This window comes from Schistocerca piceifrons, chromosome 1, assembly GCF_021461385.2.
Source record: "Schistocerca piceifrons isolate TAMUIC-IGC-003096 chromosome 1, iqSchPice1.1, whole genome shotgun sequence".
Classification (NCBI taxonomy): Eukaryota; Metazoa; Arthropoda; class Insecta; order Orthoptera; family Acrididae; genus Schistocerca; species Schistocerca piceifrons.
In genome coordinates, this window is record NC_060138.1 from 905780162 (window position 1) to 905791010 (window position 10849).

The following is a 10849-nucleotide window of genomic DNA, read 5'->3' on the forward strand; positions in this document are numbered from 1 at the left end:
TTACATACCGTTTATGTAATGGTAAGACATTTCCAGCGGCAGATGTGGACTGTGAACACAATTTATTGGCTATGAACTGTAGATTATATTTAAAGAAACTGCAAAAGACAGGAAGTTGAGGAGATTGGGGCCTGGATAAGTTGAAAGAATGACTGGTTGCGAAGAGGTTCAAAGGGAACGTTAGGGAACAATTGACTAGAACAGGGGGAAGGAATACAGTAGAAAATGTAAGGCTAGTTTCGGAAGATGAAATAGTGAAGGCAACTGACGATCGAATAGGTAAAAAGACAAGACCAATAGAAATCCTTGGGTGACACAAGAGATACTGAAATTAATTCAGGAAAGGAGAAAATATAAAAATGCAGGAAATACAGCAGGCGAAAGGGATACAAACGTTTAAGAAATAAGACTGGCAGGAAGAGCAACACGGCTAAGTAAGAAAGCCTACAGAACATACGAGGGTCACTCAAAAAGAAATGCACACTATTTTTTTAAAACTCCATCTTTTATTCTACATGTTTGAAAGTTTTACAGTGTGTGGATACATCCTTTAGGAACAATATTTTCATTTCTCCAGATAATTTCCATCCCTCTCAACTGTCTGACGCCAGCTTGGAACCAGTGCCTGCGCACCTGCATGGTAAAATTCTGGACCAACCCGTTGGAGCTACTTTTTGTTCCACGAAGAGAGTCTTTCAGGTTCCCAAAGAGATGATAGTCACAAGGAGCGAGGACAGGACTGTAAGGCGGGTGTTTCAGTGTTGTCCGTCCGAGTTTCGTGATCGCTTGCATGGTTTCTTGACTGACATGTGGCAGTCCATTGTCATGCAACAGCAAAACATCCTGCTTTTGCCGATGTGGTCGAACACGACTCAGTCGACCTTGAAGTTTCTTCAGTGTCGTCACATATGCATCAGAATTTATGGTGGTTTCACTTGGCATGATGTCCACAAGCAAGAGTCCTTCGGAATGGAAAAACACAGTAGCCATAATTTTTCCAGCAGAAGGTGTGGTTTTGAATTTTTTTTCCTTGGATGAATTTTCGTAATGCCACTCCATTGATTGTCTCTTCGTCTCCAGCGAAAAATGATGGAGCCATGTTTCATCACCTATCACAATTCTTCCAAGAAATTCATGTCCACCATTCTCGTGCTGTTCCAAAAGTTCGCTGCGTACCGTTTTTCTTGTTTCTTTGTGAGCCACTGTCAACATCCTGGGAACCCACCTGGCACATACCCTTTTTAACGCCAATACTTTCAGTACCCTGCAAACACTTTCTTCCCCTACCCCAACGTAGCGTGACAATTCGTTCACTGTGATGCGTCTGTCAGCAGTCACCAATTCGTTAACTCTCTTCACACTGTCTGGAGTGTGTGCAGTACGAAGCCTGCCGCTACGAGGACAATTCTCAATATTGCCGTGCTCGCTTTCATCACGTAACCTGCTTGCCCACCGTCTAACTGTACTGCGATCGACAGCAGCATCTCCATACTTTTTCAACCTCTTGTGGATGTTTCCCGCTGTCTCGTTTTCACAGCACAGGAATTCTATGACAGCACGTTGCTTTCGACGAACGTCAAGTGTAGCAGCCATCTTGAAGACATGATATGACGGCGCCGCTCACGGGAACAGGTTGAACTAAGTTTGAAAACAAGCGGGAAGGATGTATCTACACACTGTAAAACTTTCACACTTACAGAATGAAAACTGTATTTTTACAAAAATAGTGTGCATTTCTTTTGGAGTGACCCACGTATGTAAGGATTTAGAAGCGTATTTCCCTAGGGGAAAGACAGATACGCCTTCATGAAAATTACAGGCCTTTTGGGAAAAGAGGAGCAGCTGCAAGAGGATAAAGAACACAGGTGGAAAACCAGTCCTGAGAAAGAAGGGAAAGTGAAAAGTGGAAGAAGTATATAGACGGTCTGTACAATTGAGACGAACTTGCAGGCAATGCCGTAGAAATAGAAGAGGAAGTAGGTGAAAATGAGATGGGAGACATTATACTGCGAGAAGAATTTGGCTGAGCACTGACAGACCTAAGTCGAAACAAGACCCCAGGAGTGTATGACATTCCCTCAGACTTACTGATAGCCTTGGGAGACCGAGCCATGACAAAACTCTTCCATCTGGTGTGCAAGACGTATGAGACAGGCGAAGTACCCTAAGATTTCAAGAAGAACTAAATAGCTGCAAAGAAAGCTGGTGCTGACAGGTTGAATATTACCGAGCTATCAGTTTCGTAATTCATGCTTGCAAAATACTAACACCAATTCTTCATGGAAGAATGGATAAACGGATAACAACTGACCTCGAGGAATATCAGTTTTGATTCCAGAGAAATGTGGGGACACGCGAGGCAAAAGTGACACTGCGACTTATCTTAGAAGATAAGAAAAAGCAAACCTACGTTTGTAGTATATGCTGACTTAGATAAAGCTTTTGACAATGTTGACTGGAATACTCTTTGCAGTTGTGAAGATAGCAGGCGTAAAATACAGGGAGCGATAGGCTGTTTACAACATGTACAAAAACCACACGTCACTTACAAGCGTCGAGGCCCATGAAAAGTAACAAACATTGAGAAGGGAGTAAGACAAGGTTGTAGCCTATCCCCGACGTTATACAATCTTTACGTTGAGCAAGCAGTAAGAGAAATCAAACAAAAATTTGGAGAAGGAATTAATGTTGAGGGAGAAAAAATAAAAACTTTAAGGTTTGCCGAAAACATTGTAATTCTGCCAGAGACAGAAAAAGACTTGAAATGGCAGTTAAACGGAATGGATAGCGTCTTTAAAGGTGGATATAAGATGAACACTAATGAAAGTAAAACAAGGATCATGGGATGTAGTCGAATTATGTCAGGCGATTCTGAGGGAATTGGATTAGAAAACTAGACGCTTAAAGTAGTAGATGCATTTTACTATTTGGGCAGTAAAATAGCAGACGATGGCCAAAATAGGGAGGATATAAAATGTGGGCTAGAAATGGCAAGAAAAGCGTTTCTGAAGAAGAGAAATCTGTTAACATCGAATACAGGTTTAAGTGTTAGAAAACCTTTTGTGAAAGTATTTTTATTGAGTGTACCATGTATGGAAGAGAAACAAAGACGATAAACAGTTTAGAAAAGAAGAGAATAGAAAGTTTTTAAATGTGGTGCCACAAAAGATTGCTGAAGCTTAGATGGGTAGCTCACTAAACTAATCTACATCTACATCTACATTTATACTCCGCAAGCCACCCAACGATGCGTGGCGGAGGGCACTTTACGTGCCACTGTCATTACCTCCCTTTCCTGTTCAAGTCGCGTATGGTTCGCGGGAAGAACGACTGCCCGAAAGCCTCCGTGCGCGCTCGAAACTTTCTAATTTTACATTCGTGATCTCCTCGGGAGGTATAAGTAGGGGGAAGCAATATATTCGATACCCCATCCAGAAACGCACCCTCTCGAAACCTGGACAGCAAGCTACACCGCGATGCAGAGCGCCTCTCTTGCATAGTCTGCCACTTGAGTCTGCTAAACATCTCCGTAACGCTATCACTCTTACCAAATAACCATGTGACGAAACGCACTGCTCTTCTTTGGATCTTCTCTATCTCCTCCGTCAACCCGATCTGGTACGGATCCCACACTGATGAGCAATACTCAAGTATAGGTCGAACGAGTGTTTTGTAAGCCACCTCCTTTGTTGATGGACTACATTTTCTAAGGACTCTCTCAAAGAATCTCAACCTGGCACCCGCCTTACCAACAATTAATGTTATATGATAATTCCACTTCACATGAGGAGGTAGTGAATGGAACTGGGGAGAAAAGAAATTTGTGGCATGACGTGGACAGGTGAAGAGATCTGCTGATAGGACACATTCTGAGACATCAAGAGATCGCCAGCTTAGTACAGGAGCGAAGTGTGGGGAGTAAAAATCGTAGAGGTAGACCAAGGTGTGAATACAGTAAACACATTCAGAAGAATGTGGGCTGCAGCAATTTTCGGGGATCAAGATGCTTGTACAGTATAGAGTAGTAGGGAGAGCCGGTTCAAACCAGTCTTCAGACTGGAGACCAAAACAACAACAACAGTGGAAGTTAGTTAGTGCAGGTCTTCAGAGTGAAGATAATGAGGAAACAGGGAGCAGTAAATGAAACACATTGCAAATACAAAGACACAAAATCTTTCACATAGAATTAGTTAATATCAGGCATAACAATAAAATTCCCATTCGAAAATTTCGAAGTAAATATCTGCACTACATTAAGTTCTCTATGGTTGTAGATGGCGAACTGTGAAAGAAAGAAACTGTAATAAAAAACATAAAAATCCAGGAAAACCACGGCATGTGGTTCCAAGGTATATACAGGGTGGTCCATTGATCGTTACCGGGACAAATATCTCACGAATTAAGCGTCAAACGAAAAAACTACAAAGAAGGAAACTTGTCTATCTTGAAGGGGGAAACCAGATGGCGCCGTGGCTGGCCTGCTAGATGACGCTGCCATAGGTCAAACGGATATTAGCTGCTTTTTTTTAAACAAGAACCCCCATCTTTTATTACATATTCGTATAGTACGTGAAGAAATATGAATGTTTTAGTTGGACCACTTTCTTCACTTCGTGATAGATGGCGCTGTAATAGTCACGAGCACTTGGTAACAGGTAGGTTGTTTAAATTAAAATACAGAACGTAGGTACGTTTGAACATTTTATTTCGGCAGTTCGAATGTGATACATGTACCTTTGTGAACTTATAATTTCTGAGAACGCATGCTGTTACTGCGTGATTACCTGTAAATACCACATTGATGCATTAAATGCTCAAAATGATGTCCGTCAACCTCAGTGCATTTGGCAATACGTATAACGGCATTCCTCTCAACAGCGAGTAGTTCACCTTCCGCAATGTTTGCACATGCATTGATAATGCACTGCCGGATGTTGTCAGGCGTTGTCGGTGGATCACGATAGCAAATATCCTTCAACTTTCCCCACAGAAAGAAACCAGGGGACTTCAGATCCGGTGAACGTGCGGGCCATGGTATGGTGCTTCGTCGACCCAACCCAACTACCTGTCATGAAATATGTTATTCAATACCGCTTCAACCGCACACGAGCTATGTGCCGGACATCCATCATGTTGGAAGTACATCGCCATTCTCTCATGCAGCGAAACATCTTGTAATAACATCGGTAGAATGTTTCGTAGGAAATCAGCATACATTGCACCATTTAGATTGCCATTGATAAAATGGGGGCCAATTATCCTTCCTCTCATTATGACGCACCATACATAAAGCGGCCAAGGACGCTGATGTTCCACTTGTCGCAGCCATCGTGGATTTTCCGTTGCCCAATAGCGCATATTATGCCGGTTTACGTTACCGCTGTTGGTCAATGAAGCTTCGTCGCTAAATAGAACGCATGCAAAAAAATCTGTCATCATCCCGTAATTTGTCTTGTGCCCAGTGGCAGAACTGTACACGACGTTCAAAGTCGTCGCCATTCAATTCCTGGTGCATAGTACAATCGATGTTAATGCACCATTCTCAAAACCGACGTTTTTGAGATTCCCGATTCTCGCACAATTTGTGTGCAATTGATGTGCGGATTAGCCGCGACAGCAGCTAAAACATCTACTTGGGCATCATCATTTGTTGCAGGTCGTGGTTAACGTTTCACATTTGGCTGAACACTTCCTGTTTCCTTAAATAACGTAACTATCCGGCGAACGGTCCGGACACTTGGATGATGTCGTCAAGGATGCCGAGCAATATACTGTATATAGCACACGCCTGTTGGGCATTTTGATCACAATTGTCGTACATCAACACGATATCGAACTTTTCCGCAATTGGTAAACGGTCCATTTTAACACGGGTAATGTATCACGAAACAAATACCGTCCGCACTGGCGGAATGTTACGTGATACCACATACTTATACGTTTGTGATTATTACAGTGCCATCTATTGCAGAGCGAAGAAAGTGGTCCAACTAAAACATTCTCATTTATTTACGTACTACACGAATGTGTAATAAAAAATGGGGGTTCCTGTTTAAAAAAAAAACGCAGCTGATATCCGTTTGACCTATGGCAGCGCCATCTAGCGGGCCAACCATAGCGCCATCTGGTTTCCTCCTTCAAGCTAAACAAGTTTCCTTCTTTGTAGTTTTTTCGTTTGATGTTTATTTCGTGAGATATGTGGCCGGCCACTATCAATGGACGACCCTGTATACAAAACTTTGTCTGTTGCTTAAATTTGTAAATACTGTCTTGAATACTGAAATTTATACGTGTACAAGTAGTAAAGAGCTGTGTTCCTGCTTTATGGAAAGATAATAAAGGCCCACTGACTATGTGGAAACCTAGGTGGAACGTGTCTGGGAAATAAACGTAAAGATAAAAACTGTGTTTTGCTCAAGGCGGACCCTCTGCTAAAAAAATCATTTCTGTTGTCTACACTGAAGGTAGCGTGCGAATATAGTATTGCTGCTCGGCATATGAGAACATGTGAAGCCACTGTATTTGTAGGTTCCTTGGAGTTTCCGTGGACTGAAGGCATTACGACATCATAAAACACGGCAGGAGGTAAACAGGAAGACTTGGCTAGTTGCTGACGTTATTTCCTGGACAGCGCCGTACTTTCAGCTGAAAGAAGCCGGAAAAAAAATTTGCTCGCCGACAGCTGGAGAGAAGTGTTTGTGTGTGTTCGATGCGACTGTCGTCAGGCGAACGTCTGGATGGATGGGAAAACACAAACAAGTGGCGCAGCCGACGACGGCAGTAATCTGATGGCGGCGATAACTACAGCAGGCGCCGCCGGCGCACGCCGCCGACACTGCAGCCAACGCGCGAGCAAAGGAGTGCCTGGCTTCATGTACTCACCTCTCGCACTTCGGTAATCAACACTTGTAAACGAGACATTATCTCACATTTCTCGCTTAACGTTTCTGTTCTCGCAGGAGATACTAAGAATCTGTAGGGAAAGGGTTCTGTCACAGGGCCACCCAAAGATTAGTCTAATAAATATCTCAGATATTGTAATAAATATTTTCAGTGTAAGTTGAACCTTATCTTTTGAGTTGCACTATAGTAAACACAAAAAGCACTCCGTCGTCAGGCCACGAGTGGCCTACCGGGACCATTCGACCGCCGTGTCATCCTCAGTGGCCGTGATCATGGTATTCTTGACCGAAGCCGCTACTATTCGGTCGAGTAGCTCCTCAATTGGCATCAAGAGGTTGAGTGCACCCCGAAAAATGGCAACAGCGAATGGTGTCGTGAATGGTCACCCATCCAAGCGTCGACCACGCCCGACAATGCTTAACTTCGGTGCTCTCACGGTTACCGGTGTATTCACTGCGGCAAGGCCGTTACCATAGTAGACACACAAATCGCAAATATCCAAACTCAATAAAATTCTCAGATATTGTAATAAATATTTTATTTTCGGTGTAAGATGAATCTTATCCTTTGAGTTGCCTTATAGTAGACAGACAAATCACAAAATCCAAAGTTAATGAACTATTTAAAAAATAAACACATACGTGGTGTGATCTAAAAGTAACAGGACTTTTTTAGTTCCGCGGGCTTTATACGTCCGGCTCCCAGATTTCTTTATCTTGTTGCTACACATGTTCCTGACGTACGTTTGCATTGCCACCGGTTTTGAATACTTAGCTTGTTTCCGGGTGGCCGAGCGGTTCTAGGTGCCTCAGTCTGGAACCGCGCTGCTGCTACGATCGCGGGTTCGAATCTTGCCTCGGGCATGGATGTGTGTGATGTCCTTAGGTTAGTTAGGTTTTAATAGGTCTAAGTCTAGGGGACCTCCTCTTTACGAAGCAACACTTCTGTCCTGAGGCTGAATATAGTCTAGCTGCATCCGCCCAAGAGGCTGGACTTAACATCCGCTTTTCTTGTAAACTACCGCGAATTTTTGATGCCATGGCTGAACGGTTGATATGAAAATTAGTGTAATAACACGTACGTATGTTGACAATGAGAAGTTCGGGTGTCATGAAATATTATTGTCAGTTATACTAAATATTTCTTGTAAGAGCTGTAGGCCACGGAATTAAGCCCAGAGAACGTGAACAACGGTCAGAGAAACATTAGCAACTACAAGAAAGAAGCTCTTTGTAATGTGGAGTATTCTGAGACGTTAAGGGGACGAGGAGAATAGGTTTATGGGGACTGTAACTTTTGTTTTTAGCTAAAGGCGAGAACGGACATCGAGTGGTAAGCAGAAATTTTCCTATTAGTGAAGGGTCACCACTGCGATATTTTTTAAGATAAAAGTTTTTTTCAGTGGTAAAGAGTACAAAAGTCAGTTTAAATGTAATTAAATTTTAATACAGGATACAAGAAGATTAAATAAATAAAATTTTGTGGAAAGGCGAGGTATTTTTCATTCACAACAAACAATAAAAGAATGTGTAAGTATTCACATGTACACACACAGACAGCCGTCTTCCTTGATGAAAAAGTGCCGGTTCGAGTCTGCGCGCTACCTAGTTCCATCAGAATAGATCTCCTTCCATCGACACTGTTTAAATCTTATTAGTAAGTTCCGCCAATGTGAAGCAAGCATTCAAGAATCGTGGAAATGTACTATTGCACCTACCCCGTAGTCACGTCTGTCTCTAGTGAAGCTTTATAAATAATGAAGTGTTACAAATACAGAGCATTCCAGAGAACGGCGAAGTCTAGCATCATCAGCGGCGCAGAGCAGAAGAGAGCTCCAGTGTCCCAGCAGAATTCTCTTTCAGATTACGGCCACTGTGAAAATTCTAAGAATGTAGAAACACTTTAAGAACTTGCTAGGTAAACTGTCACATTCCATACAGCAGAAATATTTAAAACTTCAGTAATTTATGAGTAGCAAGTAGATATAAAAGTGTCAACCGTATAAAGGACTCTAAATTTGGGGGAATTTTGTGTGTAATGTTAAATGTATGTAGTGTTTAATCTACGTTGTGTATGTTTGTTGCATGCTTTGCTGTCGGAGCTGGGTGTCACGGGAGAGCTGAGGGGAGTGGTCCATCACATACGATTTTCATGAGACGACAATATATAAAGGCAAGAACTGTTAGTGATCTTCTACTGTAGTTCACCGGTACCAGTTTTATGCATGAGATCTCCTCATACTAAAAAGCAGAATACTGTTTGTTTCACAGTAGCTAATGCAGTAACTAGTGAAACAGTGCATTGTAATGACACATATTTGAAGTGCTTGGACTACAGTGTGTACTGTTAAGTTTGGGTAATCATAGAACGGAACATTAACATCCAATAGTGAATTTTTGCTGTGGTCAGGAACCGTTCACATTACAGTAAAATGCTGCGTGAACAGGGAGCAAATATTGTGTCCATTTGTGAATGTCCTTTGCGATCAGAGGCAATAACTTCGCTACAGGCAGTCATGGGTCAGTTAGCGGATATTTTAAGAAAGTTAAAACTTTTAGCCACGACTGCTACCGATATTTCTGCAAAAGTAGCTAATGTACAAACTAACCAATCTGAAATGAACACCAGGGTAGAGAACATTGTAACTAAGTAAGATTGTCGATTAAAGCACGTGTTTTAGAAATACCTTCAAGACAAGAACGAAGGTCGAATGAAATAATGCAGTTGAGTCAACCGCAGGAACATTTTCCGAACGAAACTGACAAAGATTTTACAGCAGATTAAGAACAGGAGCAAGCGTCAGAACACTGTGGAATCTGCAGTACATTAGTTAAATACGACTGTTAATTATACGTCATCAGCATATTTTTCGAATAAACTCGAAGAGTGGACCCGAGTGAAAGAAGGGCAAGTTTCCGCTTGTGTACAACAAAGCATACGGGAAACACTTTCTAACCAGTCGACCGAGAACTTGCCTTCCGCTGAAGAATGTAAGACTGTGTTATAGCAAGTTAAGGAGCAGACTGGCTCAGACTTCGTTCAGTGGAAGAAACAAATAAATGCGAAACTCAACAAGTTTTCTAAAAAAAATGGGAGAGGCCCGAGGGCCAGCACATAATCCGAAACCAGAAGTGCGAGGTGACCATGCATCACAGGCCTCGAGCCCCGACCCAGACCGAAGCAGCCTGCACGCATATCAGACATTTTATGCTAACAGTTCTGCGGTGTGCTTTTACCTACTAATTTATACACAATAATTCCTACGAAAGAGAAGCTCTGAAAGCATAGACAATCTCAGGCTTTCTCAGCAGAGAAGAAGAAGGTTAATCCTGTTGTATTTGTTAGAGGATTTCTGGGGGTTTTACCCCGAGTGGGCACAGAGACGCAAAAGATCAGCTGAGTTGCAGGATACTTTCGAGGGGACTCAGCGCCATGGGCTACATATATGGTAGATTATTGCCACACTAAAAATCTGAAGGTTCCTTTCTCACAAAATACTGGTTTCCTGAGATACACGAACCGCTGAAAAAACAAGTTTTTAATCCTGAAGCGTTTTCGTACGATAACGGTAATTTGCGGTGATACTCTAATAAGTATATGAAGAAAGCCCGTTATTGGAATTAACCCATTTCACACAGAGACTTATTACGCATACTGGAGACAAAGGTGTCAGTGGAAATACGTGATCAGCTGATTCAGGCGAACAATGATAATGTGGAAGAATTTATGTCGGTCTTGGATTACACAGATTTAATCCAACAGGATACAGAGTTTATGCAGGGACAAGGAAACGGGTGTATGCCAAATCGAAATCAATATAATGGACATGCATGCAATCACAACCAAATGCCGGATCACATGGCTAACAGTGTGAATCAGACACATAACCCGCAGCGTAGGAATAATGCAAATCTAGGTCATTACGATCAGAACCACAATGGTTCAA